The sequence below is a fragment of the Pinus tabuliformis genome, chromosome 2_2, assembly GCF_031772625.1.
Source record: "Pinus tabuliformis cultivar Carrire ecotype Pingquan chromosome 2_2, CPIR1, whole genome shotgun sequence".
In the NCBI taxonomy this organism is placed as follows: Eukaryota; Viridiplantae; Streptophyta; class Pinopsida; order Pinales; family Pinaceae; genus Pinus; species Pinus tabuliformis.
The window spans coordinates 763,469,556-763,486,730 of record NC_142300.1 but is presented as its reverse complement, the minus strand read 5'-3'; positions in this window follow the sequence as shown (position 1 = coordinate 763,486,730).

Sequence of the window (17,175 nt, the reverse complement as noted above, 5' to 3'; positions counted from 1 at the left end):
ATTATATATTATTATAATTCTATTTAGTTTTAGATTTCTACATTTGTAGAATATTGTTAATAGCGAATGCATGTGAATGAAAAGTTATGCAAAAAATACAGAACAACAAAATAAAAGCTCACACATACATTTGAAACAAGATATGGCCTTGTAAACCCTTTTCCGAGAAAAAACTGATTGGAAGGTGAGGACACTCTACACTCTTTCTTTGAATACAGAATTTCTATGAGTACAAATAAGTATGTCTTGTGGCCTGTGGGATACTACAGTGCACAATTCCTCTGTGTTCTCTCTCTCCTATCCCTCTCAATAATTTTTCCTTAGCTATGGAACAAATGCACTTGGAAGAATGGAACCCCTTTTCCTCCTAATGGCCTAGTTATAACGCAACCTGATAGCCCACTAGTGGTTAGGTTTGACTACCTCAACTCTTAATCAAAGTTATAATATATACTCTTTTAGAGTCTTCTACATCATAATAACATGGCTATCCCCTTTTTCATCAATAATGGGGGAAAACTTGGCATCCTCTCGAATTATGGTGGTGTAAACATGAAGCCCAAGTTATGAGTGGCATAACTTTCACATATGGACTCTGATTATTGCGATTCTTACACCATTGGAAAGGTAGTTGTGTGTAGGAAAAAAAATTTGTGGCATTGAAGATCTAAAATTTTACCCCAAAAAAATGTCTTTTTATGCCTCAAAACGCTCCTACAAGGTTTTAGGCCCTAATTTTCCAAACTAGATCGTGCCAGTAGAAAAGGTAGTGAGAGTTGATTCCTCCACTTTTTCTACTTTGAAAGCATCAAGATGGATGAAAAAAATAAAATTATCTAATATGAATCAATTAGGTAGTTATGTCATTTACTTTTAAGAGCTCCTGCAAAGCTACAAACCTTTACTAAGTGAAATTATTGGTGAAGACACCTACAATGTGCTTAGAATAAGGTAAATATGCATATCAATGACTCATGTATGGATCTTTTGTCTAATGTAGTGCACGTGAACCTTAATTTTGCTAATCCATTGTCTCTGAATTGGGTCTCTGTAAAACATGAGTGGAATTTACTCATAACACCATATCATAGAAGGAAACAAAATCAGTACAACAAGATCTTCCAAAAAAAATTGCAACCATTTAGCTTAAATAACAATGTTCATTGCACCCATGTGCTCTACCTTTGTCGATGAAATAACAATATCTCTTACTTCATACATGACCGACATATAGAAGGTAGATATAATATCTTGATTTGGACTTGAAATTTTGCTACCGCTAACCCAATATGAGTATGCACAACCAACAAGATCTAAGGAACATCCCATTACATAGTGTAATCGATAGTTAGTAGTATCCCTGATATCTAAGAATCCACTTAGCTTATTTCTAGTGTAGCTTGTGTGGTTACCTAGATTTACCTAGAAACTATTGTCACCACATAGTAGACATATAGTCTGGAATGCGTGAGCTATAATTAACTCCCAATCAACTATCACTATCTAGTAGATTCCACCATTGCTATAACACCACTATCCTCTAGCATAATTCTTGAAAGCAAAGGAGTAGGAGCTACCTTACAACCTGCCATTTGAAATATATTTGAAACATAATCAACATATTTGGAATGATTCAATTTTATCTTATTATCATCTTGTTTTATCTTAAGGCCAAGAAAGTACGAAAACACTCCCATGTCATTTAAGTATAACCTGTCATGCAGAGTGGATTTCACTACTTAAATAGAAACCACTGAACTCCCTGTCATAAGAATACATTCAACATAAATTACTATAAGAAAAAGAGTCTCACTTTATTTTAACATTTACATATTAGGATCGTATTTTTCTCATTGAAAACATTTGGAGAGAATAATACATGGATCCATTTCGGCAAACCAAGCTCAAGGTTCCCTCTTAAGATCATCAAATGTTTTCCTCAATCTACAAAGTAAGGATGGATCTTGCACATATCCCTATAGATACTCCATGTAGATATTTGATTCATGCTATCTGTTAACACCCAGGTTGTTCCCTATGACTCCCAAGGGAATACGGCCGGGGTAACCACTAACCAATCTTTGGATTACTGTTTCTAGCCAAACTGTAATCAGAGAGGGCTCTCTGTTTATGATTTGTCTCTGTTATGATAGTATTTTAGGCTACCTATTATGCTCAGGTTTTGTCTATGTTTTGGTTGAAGGACTTCTTTCAGTGCTTAAGATGTAGTGTTCAGACAGTAGTATATCATTGGGCAATGGAGTCTAGAGCTGTGAACTGTTTGAAATGCTTGAGTGAGAATGTTCAGACTGCAGGGCCTATTGGGTATCCCAACATACAAAATTTAAACTAAAGTGATGATATATGATTAGCTAATGGAAAGCAATTAAGGATTCTCCACTAAACTGGCGGTGTGAAAGTGAACTATATTGCTCAGGAGCAGACTTGAATTCCTGAAACAAGGGTCACTGTGAAAGATATATTCTGAAAGTGTAGCAATTAAGAATTACACTTATCAAGATTATAACTGAGGAAAACATTCTTTAACAACATAGATTGAGCTCAGGGTATTCCATGAATAAATCCTGAAGGCTATTCTTTTTCTTTGCTGCTAAACACTTAAAACTTAGAAACATATATGGATTGTATAAGATTGAAACACAAAACAAAGAGAGTTACAGAGGACTTATTGTATTGTGAGATGCACAGGGATCCTGCAACTTTAACAAACACCACGAACGCATTCAAACGACTCAAAACTTGAGAAATTCCATCGCTTCTTTTATTAAACTCTGCAAAGATTACAGCATAAGAAACTCTAGAAGAGAAATCAACAACAACCCCTGCAAACTCATGCGAGGGGGAATTTATACAAGTGTTACATACAAAATATCTCAGGCATTGAGTCATCTGAGAAATGAATGCGTTCACCAACTTTTCCAGATAATAGATAAGAAAGTTATTACATCATTGAATATAACATAAATGCTCTTTATGTATGTCAGAAGATATTTTGACCTTTGGAGGCCATTGAGTCGGTCTGAAAGTTCTGCTTTCATTCTGGAACATGTGCGCTTTGTGGCTGTCGTGCTGTAGTTTTCGGCCCTGCCACCTGTGACTGTGCTTGCTGCTGTGGTGGCCGAATAGCTCGCTGAGTTGGCCCAGCCCCTTTTCTCCATGCATGCTGATATGTCAAAATTTCCCTGTGTATGACAGCTTTGCATATTTCAATGAAAAACTTGATTTATTGGCTCTGGTTTGACAGTATTATTTGTATCAACCTGGTCCAGACTTCCAGTGTGGGCAATTGATGCCTCAAAATTGCCTCTATGGTCTCATCTGCCTCTGTGTATTTATAAAAGTTTGGAGGCACATCGAACAGATGATTGATTTCATTCATGATGAAAAACAGGTTTTCCACCCTGTTGTAGAGGATCTGCCCTGTTGCTGGCCCTGATTCTGCTGAAGTGCTGGGCTTTTCTGCAATTTGACTTGCAGCAAAGGCATTGACTCTCTTTGCATAATTTTCATGGGTAAGCAGCTTTCCTGCACTGCTTAGTATGCTGGGGAGACCTCTGTTCTGCAATGCCAGGAACCTGTCCATGAATCTATTGATTTTTGTCTGCATATCTTGGCTTCTCCTCTCCAATGTTTGAATCAGGGTTCTTAAGGTCAGGACCCTTTTGACTACTGAGATAGTCTCAGTTCTGTTGGTAATTCCAATGGTAGCCAGCTGAGAGCTTGTCCTGTGATTTAGCACATTGATCATTCTGTTGGCAGCATCCGGCATATTGCCAAGATTTGCCCTTGCTCTTTGGATCTCCCTATGTGCCTTTGCAATGAGCTCTGACTGCTCATGTATGGTTTCAATGTAATGCCACTGGTCAGTAATGGACTGGCCAATATTTGCCCATAGGATTGCCTTGAGCTCAGCTGTTACTTTATCAAGTGTGAGCTCTTTCTCCAGCTCATTTATCCTCTTTTTGAGAGCCTTTATCTCTCTTTCCTTCTCAGCTACATTCTGTTTGGATTTATCATATTTTTCATTTATCTTAGCCAAAGTCTCTTTGGCTTGATTCAACTCTGACATTTGAGCTTCCAGGACCTGAATCTCATTTTGAAGTTTCTGCATATCCAGACTATGAGCCTGCTCTGTTGTTGGTGCAGCTGTTGATGTAGATGGTGCTGTTGGCTCTATCTGCTGTAAAGGAGGGGTAGTGGTCTTAGGAGCTTCTTCCAGATTGATTATTTCTAGAGGAGGCTGAGATGTCTGACCTTCTTCCCTTTGCTGCAATGATGCTTGTAATGCTGCCTGTGCAGCCTCTGACTCTCCCAATTTTTCTTGAGTCTGGGTCAATTGTTTATATAGAGACACCAGTAATTGTGTGGCCTCTTGATCATGTCTCTGCTGGGCAACTTCATCTGTTTGAGGATGAATAGTGGCTGGGATCTTGAACTTTTTCCTTAAGGCTGCCATGTCTGCATCCCTTAACTTCAATATTTCTTGTATGCCCTTGATGTCCTTGGGGTCATGCCCAATCTCTATGATTATATCTTCTAGGGCCCTGATCCTGTTATCTTTTGCTTGAGAGGAGGCCCTCTCCAACTCCAGCTGAGCAGCTGTATTGTTTAGGCTATTCTCTAGCCTGTAATTGTCCAATGTCTTGTCTGCCAAGGAAGCATAGACCATCTCACCTGTTTGTTTATGCAATTCAATTTTGTCCATTGGGTGGATGTCTTTGGCCAGGACCTCAAGATTGGTCCTCAAGTAATCTGAAGGGGACTATGGCTGCAAAGTAGTTGGCATGAAATGACTCATGATCATCTTGCCCTCCTGGACATCATATGCAGACATTAGTCGCTGCTGGTTGGTGGGAGCCATGTTCAACAAATGGTTATACAGCTGTATTTTTATGGGCTCATTCCTTTTCTTTATTTCAATGAACTGTTGTTTAATGCTTAGTTTACCCTCTCTCTGCTGGCTAGAGGAGCTGACTTCTCCTCCCACTGTCCTCTCTTGTTCCTGTTGGAAGGAACTTGCATATGCCTCCATACTAGGTGGGCCCATGCCCAAAGATTGCCCAATAGGCATCTCCTCCTCTGAAAGGGGATTCATTCTATGCCTCTTCTCACCATGACTTATTGATGTAGTCAAGGGAGTTTCTCTGTCCCTTTTCCTGCTTATGTCCTCCTTTTGTGGTGCTTGGAGGACCGAGGTTTCTTTAGTAGCTTCTTGCCCAGGAGGCACTATGTTTTGAGCCTGCTGCTCAGTGAAAATTGGGGTCTCAATTGCCCCTTCTTGCTGTGGGGGCTGCTCCTTGTCCTTCTGCCCTTCTTCTTGCTGTGTTTCCTATTGTTGTTGTTGCTGCACCTTTTCGTGAGATGGTTGTTCGGTCTCCATTTCCTTTTCCTTGCCTTTGCTGGATATATTCTCAGTGGCTTTGACTGCTTGCTGTTTGTAGTAGAAGAGGATGCAACTGCTTCCACTTGTGTGCTTGGAAGGGTAAATACTTGTGAGCAAAGTTCAAGGTCAGCCATCTTCTTTAAATTCCTTATTGCTCTTTGATTCAGCTCTTCTTGTGTAACAGGCTCTTCTAAGGTTCCTCTCCTCCATTTTACTTGGTTTGCATATTTTTCAATGTGAGGAATCTTTACATGATCATAGCCAGACAACTTATATTTGAGCCTTCTCAAAGTTATGAAGTGATTGGGGTCATAAGGTTTCCAAAGGAAACTGGTTTGAAGGCCAAGGGACTCAAGCATCATGTCTGCTTCTATCCAACCTTCCTCCCTCTTGTTATAGATAAAGTGGCCAAGTTGGTTCCTGACCTTCAACTGTGCTTTCTTGCCTTTGCCGGAAAAGTGAAGCACATCCACATTACCAAACTGTCTGAAGTATTCTAGGGCGAATAGCCTCATAGGCACATATCTGGGTAGTCTGTAGGGAGGCAATTCACACCCATATATCCTGATGACGGTGTGGTTCTGGTAGAAGTACCAGTCCCCAATGCTGTATGATTTGGATAGCTGAAGGATTCTCTGCATATCATCTGTGAGTCTTGGAGGAGGTGAGCTCATCAGCATAGACATGGCTGGGTGGATAAAGAGATCTATGAACTCACAGTAAGTATATGGAGAATCAGATATAAGGTGGAAAGCTGAGGACCAATAGACTACTGATCTAGGATTGCCATGGGCATCTACCCTTTTGATAGGAAAATGAAATTTCTCATGTTGATGGTACAAGATCAAGTGGTAGATGTAGGAGGTGTATCTGAACACCCTTTCTCTTGCCAAATTCATCAATTGCTCATGAATCTTGTCTGATATGTAGGTGGCATAGTCGTAGCAGATTGGTGACTTGCCAGGAGCAAACATAAGCATCATCACCAACACAGTTTCATCAATATATTCAATTGAATTATAGCCTAAGATGGGACTAATCATATCTGCAAGGTCTCTGCCCAGCCGGTTGAGATATACATGAACAATTGGAGGGTACTTCACACTGTCAGAGTCAACGTATAACTGATTTAGTTTAGTGACTTGAGCATCTGTCAGTTTAGCCCCTTGATTTATCAAGTCTATCAGTGACAAAGGGACCAACTTCTTCTGAGTCTTGAAGCAAAGCATGTCTCTGATGGCTTCAGGGGTAACATAGAAAACAACTGAACCAGAAGGGTCAATCACAGCCCTCTGAGTGGCATCATAACATTCAGCACACAGGTGGATTAACTCAGGGAACTGGTTGACCTGAGGAAGCTTAAAAATAGGAAGAAAAGAGTCCCATATGCGCAGTACATCTGTTCCACTCTCATGCTTAGCCTTTAACTCATTCAATAGGTGAATGTGGAACTTACTGCTCATAAACATTTCTTCTGATATTTGGTAATCCAGGTCAGCTAGTGGCTTCCAATCCACTTCTCTCTGGGGGGCATTTAATGGAGCAACATTCAATGCTATCGGGGCTACTGGTGGATCCATGGTTTCTTCTAGGATTACAAATGGATGTTAATATGCAGATTAACACAAAGGAGTCTTCTTTAACAGAAAAAAGTGAATTGTTCAGGGATGAAAGATAAATGATCAGGTGCAGCAGTCGAAATACTGTTTGAAGTGTAAGTAAGACCATTGTCTGGTCTCACTCTGTCTTTTTATAATCAGTAGGCACAGTTTGAGTAACTGGTTCGCGATTGCGCGAACATAGTATAGATTTCAGTGAAAATTCAGGCAAACAAGGCTCCGCTGATGGTTTTCGGTCTCATAGTCGCAAATGGGGCTAGGCAGAGGAAATTTGCCGGTAAAATTATAAGTTTCAGTGTTTCTTAATCTTTTTGCAGGATTTCACAGACAAATTAGGTGCATGGAGGATTAACGAGGAGAAATACCTGGTAAACAGCGAGCAACGGTCACGAATGTGGGTAGAAATGGTACGCCGGAGGTCTCCAGATCGATTCCAGCAAGGTGGCGCAGGTTTGAACGTAAAAAAGCATGCAGAGAAAGCAACAGCGAATTGGAAAAAAGTGTGAAAAAATGCTAAAATTGGCCAAAATATGGATTTTTTGGGACTCTGGCGCTTTTTTGGGATGACGTCAGCATGACGTCATCAGGTGGGGTCAAGGCTGGATGACGTCAGCATGACGTCATATGGTGATGTGGCAAGCTGCGATTGGTCCACGGGGATGATGCGGTGGCAGACACGTTGGCGCAGGGGCGGACAAAGATGCTGACGCGACGGCGGGGTGGCAATGACGTGGGTCTGACGTGGGTCTGACGTTGGACGGGCGGATTGACCGAAACCGGAAGCGGTTAGCGGTTTCATATCGCACCGCTATAGATACGGAGGTGGTATTTGTCAGGCGTACCTCCGATATGCTGTGGGGGTGACGCGTGGCGGAGGCCTGACGTCACCCTCCGACAGATATTGGAAGGTATCTGTCGGACGTCGGGGCCGCTCCGATATGAATCATGGCCATCGGATCAAATGGGTCCGATCCGACGGTTGACGGAAGAGTGAGGTGTTCGGTCAATACGGACGGGGGCGGGATTTATTTAATATTTCTTTTGGGGATCTGCGCTCGGCGGAAAACATTGGGATATGGCGGATTTGTAATGTTTTTCAATAAAAGTAATACGACGCCGATACTTTGGATAATTCAAAAAAGTGGGTTTTTGGGTTTTATTTGCAAATGAAGCGGGTTATAGGTAAAAAGGGTTTTTTCAAGGTTTCCTTTGCCAACAAAGGGTTTAATGGGTCAAATGGATTCAGAAGGGGAAAAAGGGGTATGGCTTAGGGTTCTCAAACTGACCAGATGTCAATTTAGTCCCTGATAGTGAACATATGGCTATAATGCCAAGGGAAGGGTATTTATACAATGCTTGGGGTTTATACACCGTAGTGTTATAATAGTAGGGAAAGGGTAATCATAGGGGATTTAGATAGTAGAAGTTAGGGGTTAATATGGATGAAAAGGGGAATGAGGAGTGATATCACTAAGTTTATTTGAAAACCACTTAGCTTAGAGAGTAGATCAAAATGAAAAGAACTTTAGACAAGAAATGTGGCTTATAAAGGAATAAGAACCACCATAGAACCACAAATTCTTCCATGGATTTCAACTGATGAGGGGATGTTAGTAATGAATGTGAAAGGGGGAAACTGGGAAGTTAGACATGCTCCTCTGCTTTGCTGCAACCTGATGGAGAAGAGGACCTTCTCAATCCATTGATATTCCTTCGCAGCTATGCTACCAAACACTCATTTGACCGGAATAATATTTCTGCAACCCCATCTGCCTACCCATCTACTTGCCTAGCATTTTTTGTTTCTTCTTGGAGGGTGCACTTAGACTTGCAGACCCTTATTTGCCTTTTCTTTTCTCTGGCTTTTTCCTTTTGATTTTCTATCTACTGCTACCCTTATTGCTTCCAAGGTCCCAGATTAAGCAGTTGGGAGCCTTACTTCTCTACCTAAGCTACTTGTCTGCCAAGATTAAACAGTTTGGACAGACTTCTTTCTCTATTCTGCAACTGAAAATTTAAAACATGGCATGATCCAGCTTAAGCTGTTGGACCATCCATCAAAATTTGAGTAAACATGGAACTATGTACACACCTTGTTTTCTTGGAAATATGGGATCTTTGTACCTTCAAAGCAGAGCATATTTGGCTCTTGAATTTGCCAATCATGAAATATGAAACCTATTGGTATAGGTATCCAACACTATCCATTTAAGAATTCATTCTTTACATCCATGTGATCTACCTTCCATTTAATAACAACTACAATAGCTAGAGCCACCCTAATAGTGTACATCTTGGCTATTGATGCAAAGGTCTCCCTATGGTCAAAACTAGTAACTTGAGAGAATATTTTAGCTACCAATAAATATTTATATTCTAGAAGCATCCCATTAGATATTATTTTATTTCTACAATCCCACTACATCTACTAAGTTTCTTGTTTGGAGAAGAGGTTAGAATTCCTAATGTTGTTCTCCATCCAGGAATTTTATTCCTCTCTCATAGTTGCCTCCCAATAGGGGTTCACTTCAACATCTACACAGGTATGATGATTCCATTATTGAATCTAATAGAAATGAATATCATAGAAAGGATCCACAAATTGCAACCTAGTTCTTAGCATATTAGCAATATCACCCTCTACATCACTAGTTCACTGAAGTTTTTATTGTAGCCCTCATGACCTATATCATAGACCCCCAATTTTTTGTTTGTTTTTTTTCAAATATCAAATCTTAAATTTTATATGAAGAAGAGCCACTAATCATATATCATAGCTAGAGGTTGATGAGATGAAGTTGAGTGATCCAAAAGTTCCTAAGGGACTTTCTTCAAATCTGGCACTTTTCTGGACGAAGAAAGTATCTAATGAAGAGTATAATAACATGTATTTATTAATTCCCTTTATATATCCCTTAAATATGTATCTATACTTTTATTTTACATATCCTTCCTCCTATCAAAGAAAATTCTAGTTGATGCTCAAGGACCAAAATATCTGAAGTGAGTAACACATGGTTTCTTCCCCATTGAGGCATCAAAACTAGTGATCCTATTTATTAATTTATTCTATATTTTGAATATAAGATACAAAATTAATTTCTTCATTCCATAGACCAGGAGGAAAATATCTAGCATGAAGCATATAGTTCACCATTTCTGTTAGTGCTCTATTTTTCCTCTCTACAACTACCATTTATTGTGGAGTGAAAGGAATTGTATTTTGCAGATCTATGCCTAATTATAAGCAAAGATTTTTAATATCATTATTTTCATATTCACCCTCATTATTTTTATGAATCCATTTAATCCTCTTCCCCATCTAATTTCCTACAAGTTGCTTGAAAATTTTGAGATGCTCAAAGACTTCTAATTGCAATTAAGAATATAAACCCATGTATATCTTGAAAAAACATTAATGAATTTTAACACATACTATTCCTTACTTATTGATGGGTAAGGAAAATTTACATCAATATTAGCGTGTAATAGCTTAACCATTGAGGAGGCTCTCCTAACCTTATCTATCTCAATATTCTCTTCAGGATACTTTCCATGTAGGCAACTGTAACTTCATCTGCATGCTGGGTATATGGCAGTCATCTAACAATTCCTTATTTGGATAGGTGGTCCAAATACTTATAATTAAGGTGATGAAATAACTCATGCAATAACCTAATCTCCTCACTAACATGTGTTAGAAGAGAAAAATCAAATTTAGGAATGAAACGAGAGAAAGTGTATAACTTGGAATTTTGGTTCACCTCTCTAATAACAACACTAGAACAATCTAACATGTTGGAAATCACCATTTTATCGAGATTAAATTATTGTTTGTTTCTTGACCTTCTATGAATGATATGATAAATGGAAAGGAGGATAACTCAAAGGTTAGGGTCATAAAGTACCTTGTTAAGTTACCATGCTCCATGTTAATTTTCACTTCTTCACAAAGCTCCATAGATGTGTACATGTATCGATGTGAGAAAAATAATATGTTGAAGAATCCATGTGCCATGTGACTCCAAAATCAAGAACAGAAGTATTATAATTTATGAGATGAAGTATTAGCTAGTAATGCATGACCTTTACCATTGTTATATAGTGGCTAGTCTCCATTATTCTTGGAATCATCTAGTATGGAATTATCTTAGTGATGTTATTGGTGTATATGTTCCATCTGTTCAATGTGTTTCATCATGCAAGAGCTCTCAAGATGGAACCCCTTATTTGCAATATGCACACTTCTTCTTCTTCTCATTGTTTCCCTTTCCTCCATTCGAATTTGAACCATCCTTATTAATATTTTTCTTGGCTTCCTTCTTGTTATCTAGTTCCTTCTTATTCTTGTTATCTTTCTTAGCCTTATTTCTTGATTCCTATGCTGCAAGTGTATAGGGCTCGGAAAACTTTAGAAGCACCATGAGTATCAATTTTCTCTACTCTTATATTAATGACTCAATAAACTCATCCAAAGATTTCATACTCTAAATTTGAACCATGGGAAGTTTATCGATATGGAAAGAAGGGATAAAAATAAAATATCGATGTCCTAGCTTAGAAAGCACCATAAGAATGACTTTTTCTTCCTTCCTATCTCTTCCATAACCTTTTTTCTTACTCATTAGAGTCTTGAATCTAGAGAAGTAGTACTATAGGGCCTTGAAGTTATATGGACACATTATGATCATCCCATTCTAATATTAATGTCCCCTTAACTCATCTTTCCTGCCAAATACATCCTCCAATTTGGTTCACCATCCATTAAGATTTTTACACTCATCTATATGGAAGAACAAATAAGTGGAGATTGAAAAAAGAGAATCCCATAGGATTGATCCATTCTATTGACATATTTTTATTTCTCAATGGTTGTTTTTGTCTAAATTTATGTCCCCATTTTAATCCTATAGAATCATTTTTTGTGAAGCAACATTAGAATCTTAGGCTTCTAGTCAATATAGTTGAAAGGAATGAAAATTACTAAGATTTGATCCATTCTGTATGTGGGCTATTCTAACCTGCTAAGTCTAGAATTAAATATCAATATTCTTCGCAAGAACACTTGTTCTCCAACACCATTCAGGATTTTAAATTGTTGTAAACATGAGTTGAAGTTCTACATGTGAAAGAAATACTAGACTAGTGATTGAAAAATAGGAGAGAAGAGAGATATTTCTTAGAAAATTTATTAACTTGTTGTAGATACTAAGAGTGGGGGTGAATCAGTATTACTTAGCAGTTAACACTTTTAAATATTTTTTAGAGCATTAGTTAATCGTAAACTATTATTAATGTTTATCCAGTAATAACAGTAAATAATAAAAAACAATAGGCACAAGAATTTTATGTGGAAAACACCCTCCAGGTCAAAAACCATTGAATGCTTTTGTAATAAATTCTTTTAATCTTCACCCCCAACTGAAATGAAGGTTACAACTTCCTAGAATTCTAGAAAAACATTCTTCTCCAGCTCCCACTAGAAGGACACCCCAACACCCAGGCTTCTTGAGTAATCAACTGAGTGGATGCCTCAACATCCTAGACCAACCTACCACCTTGAAGTGTTCACATGTTCCAACCTGTAGGTGACTTCATGCACCAGCCTAGCACCTCCATGTCACCCTATAATGATCAGAAGTGAGACAAGAGTGTGGAATCTCGTAGCAGAGACAATGATCTACGATACAATATGATTTACAATCATTTTCTTGTACTTGACTGGACACCCAATCATACTACAACCTGCAACCCAACCATGACATCATCCTAGCATTGACTCCTATTCCTCCCAACATTGTCTCTTTGACTCTAGGTAGATTGACTCTTTTACAATAATGATTCTTTCAATTATGACTCTTTTACAAATTTACAATGATGGCTCTTTTACAAATTTACATTGATGACTTTTTTACAACATTGGATTTTTGACACGACCTGACACTTGACTCACAATTGCTTCTTGGATCACTTGCATGTTCTGAGGTATTGTTGTGCTTTATTCAAGTAATGGTACTTTGGAATTGCATGTACTTCTAGTATGTTCTTGAGTGGTTCTAAAGTGTCATCCTTGCTGCACATGCATTAGCAAGCAAGAACTAAACAAATACAAAAAATATACTTACATTGTCCTACAAAAACATATGTTGGAGATGATACTAAAAATTGAAATGAAAACATTAATCATATATACCTTTCTATAGCATAGTTACCCTTGACTGTTGGTGTGTGGTCCTTACTGTAGTGATCCTTGAATGCATAGTTTTTTTTTCCTTCTAGGAGAACAATATTGAATCTATTGTATTCATGTAATTTCATATCTGCAAGGTACGAAATTTCATATTATGGTATCCCTGAATCCTATTTCCAACCCCATAGGTCTGATCAAGATTGGATTCTTCAAGAAATAGGTATGCCCAATCTCCCACGATGACCTGATTATAGACTTGTTCCGCAGAGCAAAATTGTACGAAGTTCCAGATGTCATTGTTTTGACCTTCTTCCTTGAAAATGTTACTCAACAAACTACAATCCATCCTCCTTTTTTCATCGTTTACAAAATTTGAATCCAATATTCAGAGTGAATGTTATGACGATTTTCTCGAGGTCACCTATTTGACATGGAATTCAGGAGCCTGTAAAAACCCTAACTTCCCTAGATCATATCTCCGAAAATATACCGAAACAAGATCTTAAATTAGGGCACAAGGTTTATCAATATTTCGGCTTAAATGGTTTTTAATTTCAACTTCTGAAACTTTGTAGAAAAAATGTTATAGCAAAAATTCCACAATGACCTATTTGGAGCAGCGAAATCCTAGAATCCAAGGCTCTAAACTTGCTTCAAAACATAACTTCAAACATGATCATAATTTTGTGCCCTAACCAGAAATTAATGGAACCTTAAACTCCCTGAAATAGATCCTACATTAGAAGCTCATGAGGGCCAAAAACTTATGGAGGTCTTCTCACAATATAGTTCGTTTAAAAGTGCTTGCTAGAGGAGGATATGAGGGTCACTATTTTTAGAAATGTCTTGAGTTGAGAGGGTCCTCAACAAGTTAACATTGGAGGGATTTTAGGAGCATAAAAAATTGTTAATTATTGACCATTCAGTGACCACAATTGATGATGAGTGTCATGCCACAACCCAGTGGGGTTTTAGCCCACTAACTAGGGTTACTAACTTCAAACACGAATAACTCTCAAATCGTGAAGAACTATGTGGTGTGTGATATATCAATGGAAACATCTCGATGAGTAGAATCCATCTAGAAGATCCTTGACTCAGAATAGGATGATTTGTCAAGTCAAAATTCCCACGCAAGATCAGGGTAACCCTTGGTGCGTCTTGGGTTAACATCAATGACAACCACTGATAAAAAATCTCTTCCTTTGGCATTGATGGCGGCACAAGTAGTCCCCCTACTATCATGAAACCTCTTCCTACTGCCCTCTCTCCCCCTTTGCGATAAATAGGTAAGGGTAACTCCCCCTAACAAACTATCATCCTGTGGACCTATACACACCTACACTCCCCCTTTCTACTTAGTTAGATAAGAGAAAGAGTCTAATGAGAACTTGGGGAATCCAATTTTTTGGCAAAGATACTCAAATACTTCACGGGGTAATGGTTTGGTAAAGATGTCAGCAATTTGTTCCTTTGTGCCAACATATTAAAGCTTGATATTGTTTTTGGTTACCTTCTCTATAAATAAATGATATTTGATCAAAATGTGCTTTGTTGTTGAATGCATCACAGGATTCTTAGCGATACTGATGGAACTGGTGTTATCGTAGAAGATGGGAATAGGCTCATCAAACTTAACTTGAAGATCTTACAATTTTTTCTTCATCCAGTCAACTTGAGTACAACAATATGTTGTTGTGATATATTATACTTTCACTGTGGATAACGAGATTGAAGATTGATTTTTACTTAACCATGAAACAAGGCAACCACCTAGATAGAATGTTGCTCCACTGGTACTCTTTTGATCATCAACACTTCCTGCCCAATCTACATATGTATAAGCTTAGATATGTAGATCATTTCCCTTGGTATACCATAAACCATATTATGTTTTTCCTTTAAGATATAAAGGAATTCTTTTGACGACAATAATATGAGATTCTTTTGGTGCTGCCCGGAATCTTGCTACTTTTCCAATTGCCTGCATTACATCTGGCCAAGAAGCTATCACGTATAGAAGACTACCTATCATAGATCTATAAAATCTTTGGTCCAAATCCTTTGATGAATCTTCTAAATTTTACTTGCCAGCTGTTACCATTGGGGTAAGGACAGACTTGCAATCTTTCATCTTGGATTTATTGATCATTTCCTTAATGTCCTTGGTTTGATATATAAATATTCCTTTATCTGGCTAAGATATTTGAAGCCCTAAAAAGTATTTCAGCTCGCCATGTAGAGACATTTGAACTCACTTTGCATCTTTGTGGAAAAGTTTTTACTTAATCTGTCATCATTTATTCCAAAGATTATATGGTCCACATATACCTCAATAATTAATAGGTTATATTGATCCACTTCCACATAGAGATTACTATCGATTCTTCCTTTCTTGAATCCTTAGTGATGTAGATATCCATCAAGACGAGCATACCAAGCTCTAGGAGCTTGTTTGAGACTATATAGTTTCTTATTTAATCTAAAGACATAGTCTTCCTTGTAAGAGAGCAGAAAACCTTCGGGTTGTTCAATGTAATCTTCCTCTTCGAATTCACCATTTAGAAAAGGTTAACTTAACATCCATTTGGTACACCTTGATTTTTCTCAAGCATGCATAAGCGAGAAACATCCAGATAGATTTAATTCTAGCAATGGGAGCAAATGCTTCTTCGAAATAAATTCCTTCTACTTGTGCATATCCTTTGCAGATTAATCTTTCCTTTTTCCTGGTAACATGTCTATCCTAATTCAATTTGCTTATGAAGAGCCATTTAGTTCCAATAACATTTTTATCCTCTGGTAGTGGCACCAATTCCCAAGTGTTGTTCTTCTCAATTTGATCTAGTTCTTCATTCATAGATGCTACCGAGTGTTCATCTTGACTAGCTTCCTCAAAATTACTAGGCTCAAAAGTTGCTAAAAGAGAAAGGTGGGCTTGTTGTGATGAATGAAGTTGTCAATTTATTATGGTTGTAATTCCATCATTTATGTTTCAAATGATTTTATCTGATGGATGATTCTTTTGACACCATTCTTTTAAAACTTTTGGAGAATATTCTTGTACATCATGCTAATCATTTCTTGTTTCCTCTTGGTTTAGTGTTGTTTCCTTATTTTAATGGTCTTGTTCAGGAGCTTCTTCTTCATACTTCATAGATTCTACCTCAATCCCCTTAGAGATGATCTCATTGTTATCCTCTAGAACATAGTCTTCGTCAAAAGTAACATTTGTGCTTTCAAATATTTGTTTTCACCTCATATTTTAGCATCTATAAGCCTTTCTTTTGCTTGAATAACCAACGAAAATACCTTCGCCAACATGGGAATCGAACTTGCCCAATTTTTGGTCTTCTCTTTTGATGTAGAATTTATTTCCAGATATTTTGAAGTATTTGACATTAGGCGGTCTTTCCTTCCATAGTTCGTACAGATTAATGCTACAATTGTTCCTGAGCAGGCCTCTGTTTATAATGAATAAGGTTGTATCGATTTCTTGAACCCATAATTTATCACCCAATTTTGAGTCATTTAAAATTGTTTTAGCCATTTCCTATATATTTTCGTTTTTTCTTTCAACAACTCCATTCTGTTGTGGTGTTTTGGCTATTGAGAACTACATTTTTATTCCATTTTTGTCACAGTATTGTTGAAATATTTGGGACGTGAATTCTTTGCCATTATCTGATCTCGGACATTTGATATTCAAATTGGTTTCATTTTGGACCAATTCCTTGTAGATTTTGAAACATTAGAATGCCTCAGATATTTCTTTAAGAAACTGATGGTTGTCATTCTGGTGTAATCATCTACCATTAGCATAAAGTATAATTCACCGTATAAACATTTTGACCCCATAGGACCACATAGATTAGTATGTCTTAATTCCAATGGATGTGACACAAAGTGTTCCTTTGTCTTGAACTCAACCTTTGTTTGTTTTTTGTGCCAACAAGATTCAC